We start from the raw sequence: 16,868 nt of genomic DNA on the forward strand, positions 1-16,868 counted from the left end.
GGTCTGATAGCAAAAGCAGGGAATGGGGGGACTGTCCTCACCGGATGTTGGCACCATGGTTCCCACGGGAATGCTTCTTGACCTAAGTGTTGACAGACTGGAGAGCACCAAAGATCTGGTGGCGGCAACCAGTGTAAAAAAGGTGATGAGCTGGCTACAAAGGGTACAGGAGACAGAGGCAGGTGGGAACACTGGAAACGAAGCCAAACATACAGAAGGTCCTAACTGTTTCATGTCTCCAAGCTGAGATGCTAAGGAACCTAGGGAATAGGTCCCGGCCTTGGATTTTGAGATAGAAGAGAAACACCTAAGCTATGGTAAGAACATGTCTCTGACCACATCATCGTTTGCTGGTTTGACTTTAGGAGCAAGCTTGAGGCTCGGAAGGCTCCGATTCTAAACTGGCAGCCCCGGTATGTTTGGCAGCTGTGGGCGTTATATAAGATGCTGAACCTTCTGAGCCCCAAGTATCCAAGTCAACATGAGCAAGCGAAGATCTGCTCCTCTCTCCCAGGCCATTGTGATGCCTTGTGGTTGTGAGGGACCGAAATAAGTGGCCCCTAATGGATGCTCAGCTCCCAAGTCCTCTGCAAGCACTGCCAGTCTCTGGGGACATCTAGAGGACCGTGGTGGGGCAGTTAACGACTCCAGGCTTCTTCTGAAGAGATGGGAAAGCTTCTGCTACTTTGCTTGAGTTAGGACACTTGTAAGGACCAAAGCAGAGAAAGAGAGCTTGAGGCAGGAAGACGTGGTGGGATTAGTTTGATAGCAGCTTCAGAGGCTAGAGTGGAGGCAAGGGAGAGCAGAGGACTTAGCAGTGTGAGAGCCTCAGGAGATGGGGGGGGGAGGGGGGAAGGGGGGAGGGGCGGGGTTGTGCCATAGTTGGCAGATCAATAAGATAGACAGGAGCCTTGTTTACACAGAAGGAAAGGACTTGGAGATGGTTGGGCTTCATGGGAGGAAGAGGAGTGAAGATGGTGTGATGGTGGAAGCAAGGACGGGGGTGGGGGGCTTCGTTGTTCTGCGTGTACCAGCTAAACTTGGGAGGCCTGTCAGACATCCATATAGACACATCTCCACACCCACCTCCTCTATTGAGTCCCCGCTTGCCCTTTGAGCAGCCGAATCTGATCTCCCTAGTGGTGGACAGTCCTACCTCAAGGTTTTTGCCCTGACTGTTCCCTCTGCCTGGTATTCTTCCTTCAGCTCTTTTCCGGAGCACTTCCGTCTTCGGGTTTGGATATCAGCTTAAATGTCACCTGTCTGGCCCCTTGTGTGTCCTCCTTTCTCTCCACACCATGCCTGTTTAGCCTACGGCATGATTTCTGCTGCTAACATTACATTGCTGGGTTGGTGGATTCAAATGCTGATTTCTGTGCCCAGAGATCTGGTTGCTTCCCATCCTTATGAAGTAAGCTCCTGTCTTGGGACATTGTAAACATTTTTCTCCATCACCTTCTGACTGAGCTGGGCTGGACTTCCAATCCCAGTGAGAGGGTTTCAGGTGGGGTCCAGAGGAGTTGCCATGGAGACACAGATGGAGAAGGAGCAGCCAGGGTGAGACTAAGATGGCAGGTAACGGGGCCACGTGGCTGGGAAGTAGGCCAGGCCAGTATCACTGGGTTAGAATAACTGAGTACCTGCCCAGCTATAGTGCCTGAAACTTTTAATAAATATAAAGGTCTCTGTGTCATTACTCAGAGCAAAGGCAGGCAGAGAGAAGCCCTTACAGTTACATTATTAACTATCAGTTTACACATATATTGTCTCCCCTGATAGAACATGAGTTTTCCAAGGGTAAAGACTTCTCTTATTTACCACTGATCTCCAGTATAAAAAGCAGTGTCCTTATACTGGAGTATTAAACGAGCAGGTACTTACAAAGCACCTGCTCACTAACAGTACATACATGCAGGCACCAGGTACTGCTAGTCACTTCCTGGGCCCAAACTGGAGGCAGACATTATCAATCAATCCCAGACTCTTTTTATCCATGTGGTGTTCCATACAGCCATTGCCAGTCTGCAGAAAACCGGCACATGAATTATAACGACCTGCTATTCCTACTTGCTACTTACACAGCCTTGCTTGAGTCTTTTGAAATCCATTTGAGCCTCACCAGCCTCCATGAAACACTTCATACAGGATGTGGGGATAACTTTTTCGCCCCTCCCTTGTACCTAGTCCCCCAGTCTGGACACTACTGTGCTGACAAGCATCATATCCAAGATGGGAGGTGGGCTGGTCCAATTACCCTCTTGAGTCACACCCATTCTTAGACTTCTCTGTTTTCCTATTTTATCACCAGTTCCCCTAAAGGCTGAAGGGAACTTTGATATCCAGCTCAAAAATCCCCTTATTTTTAGATAAGGGAAACTGACTTCAGGGAAAGAAAGTCAACGGAGACACAAACCCAACAAAGACTAGTTGGCCACATCTAGCATTTAACCAAGCCGCAGACCTGTCAATCAGCTCCTCTTTCATTTATGAAAATAAGATAAGAAGGCTGAAGTTTCCTTATACGCAAGCACAGTCTCCTAGCTCTAATAGGCAAACGGCCTGGCTTCCTGGAAGGCGCTGAGTGTTCGGCCCCGGGATATTCCCAACTCTTTCTCCCACTTCCTAGCCATCCGTTCAAAGGAGGGAGAGCAGGCCTCTCTGTCCATAGCTGCTTTTGAAAATTGTCTTGGGCAATTGCTTTTGGGATGAGACGATTCAGGCTGTTCTTGCTTTCTCTCTGCCCCACCCAGCCTGACTGACCCTCAGCAACTTTTGAAGTGATTTTGTGTGTTCCTCCTGAAGCAAGAGCTCAGCCCGGGCCTCCCTTGAGGAAAGGTAAAGGGGGAATGGTGGAGTATTGACAAAAACCTCCCCGAGCTCTTGGATAGAGGATCTTTAAACATCTTCCCGAGAGGGGAGCACTTTGGGGGCCTTTGAGTCGGCTTGTGCAGTTTGCCAGGGTCTCTTTGTGCAGAGAGGGCCATTTTTTTTCCCTAGGAGCTATTTGAAGAAACATTGATGTTTGAAGGAACAGAAAGGAAGATGCCTGCTTAGGAGAACACGGGGAACCCAGGGGGACTCAAAGGTGCTAATTAAGGACCAATACCCGTGGCCATTTGGGAAAGCTAAGAACCGGAGAAGGGCTCAGGCTTTTATGTTTAATTAGGAAGGAGGGAGTGCCAGAGGCTCCGGGGAGCTTTTAGAAAGACAGATTCCAATGTGATATTTAGCGTTCAACCAGTTTATTAAACAGTTATCATGAGCCAGGTACAGAAATGCAACTATGAACCAGTAGACAAGGACTTTATGTCAGGGGGGCTGACGTGGGGTGGGGGTGGTGGAGATGGGGTGATGTTGAATTTACAGAATAAACACAGGATACCATAGAAAAGAGGTACAGATGGGCACCTAATCCAGTCATCAAACACAGCCCCCAGCCTCCACGCCCTGTGAGGTCCATGGAGACCTCTTCCCCAGGATGGAGGTAGGATAAAGACACCTGAGTGAGGCTGGGAAATCAGAGGAGGCGGTCAGGAAAGAGAAGGAGGGCTTAGGCTGTGCAGCATGGCGGCACTCAGACCCATCAGCTCACTGGAGTCTCCTGGAAGGTTCTAGAGGAATGCTCATCCCAGAGATTCTGTTTGAGGCAGGGTCTGTGCACTGGTGCCAGTTCAAAGCTGTCCATCCATTTTAATGTTGGGGGCGGGAAAAGAGGAAAACGAAGCCATGGGATTAGGGCTGAGGTGATGGTGCCAGCAAAGTGTTTGCCTCACCAGTACGGAGACCAAGCCAGGAAGGCGGTGGTGGCGCACGCCTTTAATCCCAGCACTCAGGGAGGTAGAGGCAGGTGGATCTCTGTGAGTTCGAGCCCAGCCTGGTCTACAAAGCAAGTCCAGAACAGGCAGAGCTGTTACGCAGAGAAACCCTGTCTGGAAAACCAAAACCAAACAAAAGTAAAAACTAAAAACAACAACAACAAGAAAAACAAGGAGACCAGGGTTCAGGTCCCCAGCACTCATGTTAAAAGCTGTGTGCCAAGGCAAGTGTCCAGGACACCATCACTGAGGAGCAGAGACAGGAGGCTCCCTGGGATTGCTGCTCAGCCAGTCCAGCCAATTGTTAAGCTCTAGGTTCAGTGAGAGACTCTAGTTCAAAATGTAAAGTGGAGGCAATGTTGACCGTTGCTCTCCCCATGTACACACACACACACACACACACACACACACACACTCATACACACACACACTCATACATACAAAATAAAAATCAAAAGACAAGTACTGATCATAAACACATATTATGAGGTAGAAGGTGTGGGTCACATGGACATAGCAGTTGTTAGCATACTGACCCAGTCTGCTTAGCAACCTATGACATCATTACCTACCTGCCAATAGGTGTGCTCTTGCCCAGTATTTAAATGGACAAACCCTCCACCCTTTATTTCTCTCTTCCTCTCTTGTTGTCTTACGTTTCTCTTTCTCTCTGGGGCGCCCTCCCACTTCCCTGCTCTCCTGTGCTCACATAATAAAGTTCTCCATATCATATCTGTCGGCTGACATCTTAGTTTTCATATTTGAAAGCAGTCAGTAGGGCTGGAGAGATGGCTCAGAGATTAAGAGCACTGACTGCTCTTCCAAAGGTCGTGAGTTCAATTTCCAGCAACCACATGGTGGCTCACAACCATCTATACTGAGATCTGGTGCCCTCTTCTGGCCTGCAGGCAGAATGTTATACACAGTAAATAAATAAATCTTAAAACAAAAACAAAAAAACCCAACCCAACCAACCACCACCACCACCACCACCAATAACGACACCAGTCAGCAGTGTGTCCTCTGTGTCAGGAATATGCAGCTCAGAGGAAGGGCACAGGAAATAACAGACCATTTCTAAAGCTTCAGGAAGAGGCAAGTGTGGGTCGTTACATCGAAAAAGAATGCTTGTAGGAGAGTTTTCAGTTTGTAAGTCCTCTTCCTCACTCCCCTCCGCCATGTTGTAGGAGCCTTTAAAATGTCCCCTCAGGACCCTCGGGGCTAAGGAGACTCTCAAGGTCTCTTTGCCTAGCTTCTTGTCAAAGGAAGTCTCCTAGTGGCGGTGGGGAGAGTGGGCTGCCAGCCTGTGCCACCCTGGCCTACATCTCCGGAAGCTCGGGTCCTCGGGCCTCAGGTGAGGAGTGGTCCTCCTTCTCCCCTACTGGCCCCGCGCCCCAGTGCCTGCTCGAACTCTAGTTTGGTTTATTGCGTTTGGGGCTTCTTTCCCAGCACGGACAACAATGACAGGCTCTCCACTGTGTCCAGTCCACTGAGTAGAAGTGAGATGCCTCTCTTTCTGTTCCCAGCTACCACTCCAAGGCCAAGCCTGACAGCTTCCCTGCCTCCCTCAGGAAGGGGGTAGGGAGGGTACCACGGCTGTTTCCAGAACCATGCTACACCTCAGCCACCAGCTGGGAGGAAGTGGAAGGTGCAGAGATGGGTAGGCGGGGAACTTGGCCGTTCCTATGATTACCAAGCCCCTTCATCTCCTTAATTCCCGTTTCTAACGTGCAAAGCAATGGCACCAACTTCAGGGCACAGACGTAAGGATTGCAGGATTAAAGCCTGTAATAGCCAGAGTACTTAGGCAGTGCCATTTCCCATTTATTTACGTTGACTATTATTAGTTAATGCTACACACTATTCCTGTTCGGGCTGGTGCTCTGAAATTTTGAGCTTTAGTATTCTCTTTTATCAAATAAGTAAGAAGAGATGGGTGTGGTGGCTCGTGCCTATAGTCCCAGTGTTTCAGGAGGCTAAGGAAAAAGGATCATTGTGAGTTTGAGGCTAGCCTGGGCTACAGAGTAAGTTAGTTCCAGGGCAGCCTGAATTAGAGTAAGGTTCTCTACCTGAAATCTTTTCTTTCTTTTGCTTCTTGAGACGGAGATTTCTCTGTGTAGCCCTAGCTGTCCTAGAACTTGCCCTGTAAACCAGACTGACCTCAAACTCAGAGATCTACCTGCCTCTGCTTCCTGAGTGCTGGGATTAAAGGTGTGCACCACCATCACCTGGCTCCTACGGAAATCTTTTTTTTTTTTTTTTTTTTTAGATTCGTTTATTTATTATTTATGCTGTATTCTGCCTGTATGTACCCCTGCAGGCCAGAAGAGGGCACCAGATCTCATTATAGATGGTTGTGAGCCACCATGTGGTTGCTGGGAATTGAACTCAGGACCTTTGGAAGAGCAGGTGTTGCTCTTAACCACTGAACCATCGCTCCAGCCCCCCCCCCCGAAATCTTAATGAATTAGTTAAGGGGGAGATGTAGAATATAGCACATAGGGGTGCTGTGAGCAGTTTAAAAGATCTCAATTAGATCTGAAGGTCACACAGAGGCCACTGTCAGGCCTCCTAACTTTGTCCCTGGTTAGGTGACAGGTTAACTGCTTACCTGGCTGACAGACTAGCCTTCCAGAGAACGTCAGGACAAAGTGCGGGGGACACTAGAATGTAGCTTCCCTGAACAGTGAGTAATTAGGTACCCAAGACTTAACATAATGGGGCTGATGGAGACAGGGGGCTGCAGCCAGGTGAGAGAGTTCTAACAGATGGTGACTCTGTTGCCATATGTACCCAGAAGGTGAGCACGCTAGCATGCTTAGAAAAGGTGGAGAAAGCGAAGGGGCCGAGAGAAGGCCCCTCTCCTCTTCCTATTGGGGAGGAGGGGTACCCCATAAACAAGGTTGGCACGTCCTCTGCTTTCACGTAGCTGCTGGTTCCATCAACTTCAGAATACAATTATAACTGCTGTGTTAGCTGGAAAACAAGGGACGTTTACAAAGGGAGGACAGACAAGGTGACACTGAGGAAATACCATGGATGTTGAACTGCCAGGAATGACTGACGTGGGCAAGGCAGGTGGAAGGAGTTGGTAGGACAGGAAGAGGCGTGAGTCACGCCGACACACAAGCATGAATGAAATACTGTTCCAACATCTCAAGGCTGGAAGTGTTCTGAGCTCCCTAGCCTCTATCTGTGGTCCCCACGCACTGTCCTCAGACCTTTGAGTTTCATACTACACACAACCCTCGGGGGTGGGGTGGGGGGAGAATAGCTACATACAAGGCTCTTTCTCATGCTCCAGATCACAAACAGCCCCTGGGTCCTGGCATCTCCATTGGAGCATCCTTCAGGTACCTCAGACCAAGCATGTGCAACTTAGAGGCATTTCTGCCCCAGCCACACCCAGCGTTCTCCTCTCCAGGATTCTGGGGGTGTGGTCAAAGACAACTGTAACACAGTGCCCCAAACAGAGGCTTGTGGAGCCCGTCATCCTCCTGTTGTTTCTCAAGCACGATGGGGTTTTTTGCTCCACAACGTTTTCTTCTTCTTCTTCTCTGGCATCCGATTATCCGGGTCTCGCCACCACCAAACCCACTATCATGGCGTAGCTTAGCCCCTCCTCCTGCATGGCGGATCGCGACGACCTCTTAACTGGTTCCTAAGTGCTCAGACGCCCTTGCATTAGCATTTGTAATTTGGTTAGTCTCTTTTCTGTTGCTGTGATACAACACCACGAACAAGGCAACTGCCAGAAGAAAGAGTTTATCTGGCCTTATGGTTCCAGGGGGATAAGGACCCTCATGGTGGGCAGGCATGGCGGCAGCAGGAACAGGAAGCTGGGAGCTTACATCTGGAAACCTTAGCATGAAGCAGAGAGAGAGACAGAGAGGGAGAGAGAGAGGGAGAGAGAGAGGGAGAGGGAGAGGGAGAGAACCGGAAGTAGGCGGGGCTTTTTCTCTGAGGCTACCCCGCCCCCATGACGTACTTCCGCCGACAATCCCATACTTCCTAAACTTCCCCAAGCAGGACCATCAGCTGCAGACCAAGTATTCAGTGCTTAAGACTGTGGGGGAACGGTTCTCATTCAAGCCACCACAGTGATCAAATGAATTAGCCCTACAAGCTTTTATCTCTTTTTTGGGGGGTTGGCAGTCCACACAGTGATGTGGGCTCACTCAGGAGTATTGACATAGGCCTGTCCTCCCAGCACTCGGGAGGCTGAGGCAGCAGGATTGCCTTGAGTCTGAGACCAGCCAGGACTGCAGAGTGGATGCTAGGCCAGCCTTGGCTACACAGCAAGGTCCTGTTTCAACCATCCAGAACCTTAAGCTCCTCAAAAAAGAATGTGGCCTCCGCACCCCAAGCAAGCTGGGCTTATATGCCTTCACTCACAGTTAATGTGACCTCAAACAGGTCCCGCTGCCTTCTCAGGCCTCAGTTTCCTACCCTGAAGAATGACGATAAAAATGGCACCTATGGACCGTTAGCTATAAGTGCCATGGCTATGGTTTCCCTCTGTTCCCAGAAGCCTCTCTTCCTCTCAGCTGTCTTTCATCAACTACACAATCACAGCCGGATCCCCAGTCATAGGCAGCACAGGCCAACCAAAGCCAGCCCGTTCAGAGAGCCCTTCGTGTCCCAGCAGGGAGCAGCTTATGTGTCTTCTCCACAGCCATTAGGGTGATGGAGGGACCCGGGGAAAGACATCCCCTTCCTCAGCACTGAAGTGCTTTAATTAGGAGTTGGCCACCTTCTCTAAACACAAAAGAAACTCATTTGTGATAACAGAGAAATGAGACAGAAGAATTGGGGATAGCAAAAAGAGACAACAGCATCATTTGGGTTCCCTGTCCAGTCTGATTCGGGGTCTAAACTTACCCCACTATTAGAAGATTGACAGATTTATTTATGTAAAAAAAAATGATTGAGCTACTAGAACATGAAGGAGAATATAAAAAATAGCAATGTGGTGTCACTGTTCCCGAGAGACGCTTCTGCGGAACATCCATGTATGTGCGTGTACACACATGCTGTTTCTGTGTGTGCTCCAGGCCCTCTCTCTGCAAGAGCCTTAAAAGCAGATGATAAAGTTATCTGAGGCAACACCAGGAGAGGTCAGGCCACTAAAGGTTTTGTTTTTGGTTTTTGATCCAATGGCCCGCAGAGGAGTCTTGAAACTTCACCAGCAGAAGAAATCCTCAATGGACCTGCTCTTCAAAGTAAGAGCCTAGGTTTCTGAAGCTGCCTAACTGGGACTCTTTTATGGATTAATTTCTAAGGACAAGCCATTGTCCCATGAGCACACAACCCTGGAAGGGAACCACTGAATGCTGACACCCCAACAGGCTCCCACACATCTCCCATTGTGTCATGCCATTCCTTCTGGAAGTTTTGGCGCTGGAAGGCTACCCTGACCTTCCTCTTAAGGTGGCTCAAATAGCCTGATTGTTTATGAGGTCTAGCTTGTCTTGGACTGACTGGACAGGGCATGCACTGGGTAGGGGTGGGCGTGTAGAAAGGAATGTGTTGAGGGGGTGGGGGTGGGGAGTCCAGCCATCCACATGGTGGTGGCTGAAGCCCGCTTCCCACAAAGGGTCCCTTTGTTATTCCAGGTGTCACAGGAGCTTGGCCATCCCTTGCATAGGGCATCGAAGAATCGCTCTCCCGAGGGAATTGGCAAGGAGCTCTGTTTGGGGCCCTGGAATGCATTTCGATGCGAGGAGACACAGAAAGTACGGCTGGAACTCCACGGTGATGGAGCCAGGCCTGCGGTGAGTTCCAGAAGGGTCTGAAGCCTCCACCTTGCATCTCTTGGGCTCCACGCAGCCATCAGATGAACGTGGCCCCTAGGGAAGCACAAGCGGGTGAGGAGTTGAGCTGAGTCGACCCCTTCCCAGCAGACAGCTTAGAGAAATTATCCTTCAAGCCCGAACACTTGAAGAGTACAAGGAGATGCTAGTAATAATTACACCGGACCGACTGGCTTGAACAGCAACCACCCGAGGCAAACCCAGTTCAGACTCCTTACTCATCAGTCAGATACAAGTTCAAGACAAAAGGATGGTGCCTGGAAGCAGGCCGTTGCTCGAGCTGGCTGACAAGCCTTTCCAAACCCGCCCCCACTTCTTGTCCCCCCACTGCTTCACGTTTCATGCGAGATGCACTGCTAACAGAGGCACCGTTTGCCTTAGTAACTAACCTCCCCCCCTCCACCTTGCTAAGCCTGGGATCACCCAGCCCCAGCCCACGCGTGCTTCCCTATGGCACTGCTCTCCATGAGTTCCTGTTTGGTTTTATAACCACAAAGAGCTATTACGAGGTATAAAGAATATGGCTGGTCTACATGGCCTGTCAATATTGAGAGGGTATGGGGCATGCTGCTGGCATGAGAGACTTGCGTGACAGACCCAAAGACCGCAGAACCTGCAGCCTAGCGAGCTCTCCTGCGTGTGCCTGCCTCCACAGCAGCATTATCTGCAAAGAAGACCAGCCTGCATCCCGAAGGCTTTTGACAGGGTCACAGCTTCAGAAAACCATCAGCAAGCTGGAGGTGTAGCTCAGAAGTTGAGCAGGTGCCCGGAACAGCAACAAAATAAAGATAACAGTGGCTACTGACAACACGTGGGTCCACTTGTGTTGAGAACACTCTAGAGAAGAGGGTTTGTGCGGGAGGAGGATTTCCGTTGGGCAATACTATCTATGAAAGATCCAGAAGCATGCTGGATTGCTGCAGCAACACTAAACATGCCTGCAGTAACAAACTAGATTCGGATACCCGGGCACAGTGGTGCACGCCTCTAACCCCAGCACTCGGTGAGGCAGAAACAGGTGGATCTCTGTGAGTTCAAGGCCAGCCTGGTCTACAAAGCGAGTCCAGGACAGCCAAGGCTACACAGACAAACTCTGTCTCAACCTCCCCCCACCCCAATAAAAAACCCAAACTAGATTCAGGGCAGTGGCTGTGGGAAGACAGGAAAAGTGTGGGATGGACAGGAAGAATATATTACTTAACAATTTCTCTCTCAGGAATGGGGGCTCTCATAGTACCCACCTCCGCGGTGGCCACGGCACTTGCATCGCTTGTCAGGGATTCAATTTGTTCCCTACAGAGAGTGTGATCTCGGCTCCTTCTGGGGCACCAGACGCGAAAGCAAGAGTTGTCCGGTGGGGGGGGGGGGGTTGGTTCCTTGTCTGCGTGGGAAGGTCTGGGGTGAGCTGGTGTCCATTACCAATGCGCAAAGACTGCCCTGCTGCTCCTGGTATTTCCTCGCAGATACAGAGGTTGGGGTGCCTTCCCCCCTCTTCCTACCCTTTACCTCCCGTGTCTGCTGCTTCTGCCCAGTCACAGGACCTACGGATACATGCCATTCCCCGTCAGTTCGGCCATTCGCTTAAGTTTTGAGCTGCCTGACGTGAGCGGTGAAAACTGCCCTTTGATCCGCTGAGCCATCCCCACCCAGCCCCTACCCTTTTGTTCCATATTTTATTGCATTTTAAAAAACAAACAGAACTGGGCCGTGGTTAATCCCAGCACTCGGAAGGCAGAGGCAGAGGGAATCACTGTTGAGTTCGAGTCCAGCCTGGTCTACAAAGTGAGTCCAGGACAGCCAAGGCTACCCAGAGAAACTCTGTCTCAAAAAACCTAAATAAATAAATAAATAAAATAAAAAACATATTCTAACAATATCTGACAGTGTAAACATTTATTTCTTCTCTTTCTCCACAGACACGGTGGAAGCATTTCTTCAGCAAGGAGCATGACGAGAAAAAGTCTGCTTCCGTCACATCAGCCCTCCGCACAGCTTCGTGAAGGCTCAGGTCTGTTGTGTCCCACCAGCTGCAAGGCCGAGGAATGACGAAGGGAGGTTGACGTAGAGGTGTGTGAATTCCCAAGGGCTCAGGGACCCGGAGGCACCACGAAAGCCTTGAGAAATTCAGAGAAAATGCACTAGAGGGCACTACAACACTGCCCTGAGAAAATAGTTCCTCCTGCTTTCTGGCCCTGCGGCTTTTCTTCTCCCAGCCGCTGCGGCCGCCACCTGCAGTGAGCAGAAGCACCCAATTAGCACTAAGCTGTAGGCTACGCGCAAAGATCAGGGCTTGGGTACTGCGGGCTGCTAAGCAGAAAGGCGGGTGGAGGTGCTGAGAGTCTAGAGAGGCAGCCCAGGAGGCTGGTTTTCCCCCCACCCTGTTTCTGTACACATGTGTACAAACAACATGTATGCACCATATAAACGACATGCATTCATGCACGCATCGAGGAACACTATACACTGTTACTTTTTTTTTTCTTCCCCTTAGCTTTTTGGGTTTTTCAAGACAGAGTTTCTCTGTGCAGCCTTGGCTGTCCTAGACTCACTTTGTAGACCAGGCTGGCCTCGAACTCACAGCGATCCGCTCTGCCTCTGCCTCCCGAGTGCTGGGATTAAAGGTGTGCTCCACCACACCCAACCGACAAGAAGCATTTTAAATGGGGAAAGGTTTATTTTGGCTCAATCTGAGTAGTGTGGTCGGCGATGGCAGAGAAGGCACGGCTGAGGGAGTGAGTGTGAGGCATCTGGTCACACTGCACACCTGCAGTCAAGCAGCAGAGACGCATGCGCAGCCAGCTTCCTCCTGTCACCCTTCTTTCTTGATCTGGAACCACACAGCACATCTGATGGTGCTGTCAACATTCAGGGTAGGCCTTTCCTTCTTGGTTAAACCTCTCTAGACCTCACAGACCTCAAAAAAGTGTCTCCTAGGTGATTCCAAATCCAGTTACACTTAACCCAACTAACTAGCACACTCGCAAGCCCTGCGCGCATGTGCCTTGTTCCCCACACCCTGCAGACTAGACTCGGGAACAATGCGGAACCAGTAGCCAGTGAGTTTACAAGTTGAGAGAACAAGCCTCAGGGCCCCAGACAATCCACAGAGCGTTAGAACCACTGTAAAAAGAGCCCTGTTAAAATGCACACGTGTTACCCACATGTTCCCCGAGGGCTACATGCTCTTGTCTATATCCACTGGCACACGAGCAGATTTACTAGGTGCTGAGGCTGGGCTCCAGGCAGCTTTCGTTAGAGGGTCAGAGGTCAGCAGAGTGAGCACGGGCCTGGGGAGTGATGAGCAGGCGCCGCCGCAGTGCGGGCTAATTGCTGCCCCAGCTTCTTGGGAGAGGACAAGGAAGTGCAGAGATGGTGGAAAGGGCAGAGATTTGAGCGGAAAGGCTCAAATAGCAATAGGGAGAGAGGAGCGGGAATTCCGATTCTGGCCTGGAAAAACTCACCATTGGGCAGGTATAGAAACGAAAGACCCCAAAATAAGCCAGGTATGGTGGTGGCAACACTTGAGAGGCAGAGACAGGAGGGTCACTCAAGTTGAAGACTAGTCCGGTGAGTTCGAGGCCAGCCAGGAGATCCTGGCTCAAAACAACACAATCCTCAAGGTAACAATGATAGGGCTGGAGAGATGGCTCAGAGGTTAAGAGTGCACTGGCTGCTCTTCCGAGGATCCTGAGTTCAATTCCCACCTATAATGAGATCTGGTGCCCTCTTCTGGCCTACTGGCTCACATGCAGGCAGAACATTGTATAAATAATAAATAAATCTTAAAAAAAAAAAGATAACAATGATAAAACGTAAAATAAGTAAAAAAAATTAAAAGACGTGAAAATCCATCAGAGAGCAGCTGTTTTCTTTCTTTCCTCTCGCTCCATGAGCAGGCACAAGAACTTCATTGCTCTGCTGCCTTCTCTTAGCTGAGCCTAGACCCTGCAGATGCTGGGTCGCTGAAGCCATCAATGGTGGGCCAATATGCCTGGAGAGGGCAAGCCCACCCACCAAGTGAGCCATCTATGGAAGAGAGCTGTGTGTCAAAAATAAAATAGGGTACCAACAAGGTGGCTTAGCAAGTGCTGCTGTCAAGGCTGATGGCTTGAGTGTCCCCAGGACCCACATGATAGAAGACTGAGCCAGTGCTCAGCCCCTGACCTCCACACGTATGCTATTACACATGTATGCTTCCTGCCCTCACTAAATAATATATAAATTCAATACCATAAAGCTGGGCGTGGTGACGCACGCCTTTAATCCCAGCACTCGGGAGGCAGAGGCAGGCCGATCGCTGTGAGTTCGAGGCCAGCCTGGTCTACAAAGTGAGTCCAAGATGGCCAAGGCTACACAGAGAAACCTTGTCTCAAAAAACCAAAACAAAAAACAAAAAATCAATACCATAAAACAAAGTGAAAATTTTGATGGGGTACCAAGTGACCATCTAGCCAAAACTATCCACTGGGACCTGGGACTGATGAGCTGTGCTAAGCCATAAGGTCCATCAGGTCCATGAAGGGTCTACTGTAAGCTTAGAATGACACAGTCAACCAAACAGGTGGACCCAACGTCAAGCAAGCTGCATAATGCCTGTGTCATTCTCCCAGGACCTCACTTGACGCTGGTGGCTGGGTGAGCACCTGTCCAGCCAGCTGGAGGAGGAAGAAGGGCCTGGCTTTTGCTCAAAGTAGGTGCATCCCTGTGTGTGACTGCCAAGTGAAAACTGTGTCAGCCTTGCTCAGGGGCAGCCTGGAGAGACCAAGGCAAACACCTCACGGAACACCAAGTGTCAGGGGAGAGAGCTAATCACCTGTGTTGCGCAGAAAGAGCAGACAACATGACCTGGGTGGTGACATCAGCCCACCTTTTGGATACTCAGGCATGGAGGTTACTCATGGGCTCAGCAGTCAGACTGCATCTTTCCAAAGTCTATCTAGGTACATCAGGGAACTTGCTTCTCTGGAATAGTCAGCCAACTAGGAATGCCTGTGAAATAGGGTCTCTAGTTGCCAGCAGGAGGCACGTGTGTCTATCAGAAATGCTGGCCTGGAGACTCTGGAAGTATTATCTGGAATAGCTGCGTCAGGAAGACTCTGTACAAGTCAGCAGATTCTCTTCCGGGGCCCCACCCCCACCCCCTTTTCTTAAAAACACATTAGGTTTCTGAAGCAACTGCGTTTCCCCAGAAGGTCAGCTTCCCAACTCTGTCACCCTAAACCAGCTCCTTCCTGGCGGAGCCCTCTGTGAGCTCAGCCTTCAAAATCCCAAGATGGCAGGACAGCTTTCAAATGGACAGCCAGCGGAGCCACCATCCTCTTCTTACTGGGAGCTGGCCTCAGCGGCTGATCACACAGGGGCCTGAATGGATCACACTCGGCATTGAATGGTTTAATTGAACTCAGTCTTGGCCATGCTGGGGCCAATTTCTTCTTAGTGATTCGGTATTTCTTTTACTCGTGGAGGAGTTGAGATGGGGTAAAAAACTGTCAGCAACTGCCCAGAGGGAGGGCTCCCGGGTGTATCACTACAGCATCAAGGGGGTGTAATTTCTTCTCCCATCTCCTTAGGACGTCCAGGGTAAATCAGCTTTTCTGAGGGATGGTCCCTTGGTCAGGTGATTGACAGACTCATTGTTAAGAGGGGAGATGGTAGGATGTATTGTCTTGGCTACTTTAGGATGTCATGGCTCTACCTAGAGTCAGATGTAGAATTCAGATTTTATTCTTTTGACTAGGAGGAAGTAGTTTTCCTTGTTGTTGTTGTTGCTGCTGTTGTTATACTCTGTGTGTGTGTGTGTGTGTGTGTGACAGCAACCGTGTGGAAGTCAGGACTGCTCCCACCTTCCACCCTGCTGAAGTAGGGTCTCTCTTGTTTCTGCCACTGACTGGTTTACTCCAAGCTAGCTGGTTCTCAGCTTCCGGATGATTCTCCAGTCTCCACCTCCCACTCCAGGGCAGGAGTGCTGGGATTACAGATGTCTGCCACCCACTGTGTTTTTCCTGTGGTTCCCTGGATGGTGATGGGACAGTCATCAGGCTTGCACAGTCCATGCCTTTACCCACTGTGCCATCCATCACCTCAGCCTGAAGCAGCTCCCCTTTAGCAGGACTGCACAAAGCCCTGACACCCTCACATTGTCCTATTGTATCTTAAGTCTTTTTAAAAAGACTTAGTTCTGTATTTTACATATGTGAGTGCTTTATCTGCATGTGTACCCACAGGCCTGAAGACAGCATCAGATCCCATTATAGATGGTTGTGAGCCCCCATGTGGTTTCTGGGAACTGAGCTCTGGAGAAGCAGCCATGCTCTTTACCTCTGAGCCATCTATCTCTCCAGCCCCTGTATCTTAAATCTTAAGGACGGGCAATTGTGACGTTTCCCTTTCTGGGGGGGGGGCGGGTACCAGGTAAATGAGAGGTGGGGTCCAAAGCCGATTATGAAGGAAGAGTCATTCTTAGCGCCCCCCAAGGCTGCTAATGTCTGCCTCTCAACCCAACATTCACACTATTGACGATCCCCCTGCATCGGTGTTGTGGAGAGAACATGCCCTGGTTATCTCCTGTCGGCTAATAAAAAGCCGAACATGGCAATAGCACAGAACACTCTCGATCTTGTTCCTTTAGTTAAGAATTCCGGAGGCGGGAGAGATGGCTCAGCGGTTAAGATCACGGACTGCTTTTCCAGAGGACCTGGGTTCAATTCCCAGCAGCCACATGGTGTTTCAGAACTGTCTTTAACTCTAGGATCCAACACCCTCACAAAGATATACATGCAGGCAAAACATCAATGCACATAAATATAAAAAAATAATAAAAAGAATTTCAGAGTCACTGAACAAGTGGAGTCCCCAGTTCCACTCCCTAGTCAGAGACTCTAAGCTCTAAGTGAGATTAATCTTATTACATGAGAAGTTTTGTTTGTTTGTTTGGTTTGTTTTTTTGGTTTTTTGAGACACGGTTTCTCTGTGTAGCTTTGGCTGTCCTGCACTCACTTTGTAGACCAGGCTGGCCTTGAATTCAGAGAGAGAGAGAGATCCGCCTGCCTCTGCCTCCCAAGTGCTGGGATTAAAGGCATGCGCCACCACATCCGGCACATGGGAAGTTTTGCTGTTTAAAACATCATATGTGGGACTGGAGAGATGGCTCAGTGGTTAAGAGCACCGCCTGCTCTCTTAGAGGTCCTGAGTTCAATTCCCAGCATCCACATGATGGCTTACAACCATGTATAATGTTATC

Source organism: Acomys minous (assembly GCF_964271855.1).
Source record: "Acomys minous genome assembly, chromosome: 11".
Classification (NCBI taxonomy): Eukaryota; Metazoa; Chordata; class Mammalia; order Rodentia; family Muridae; genus Acomys; species Acomys minous.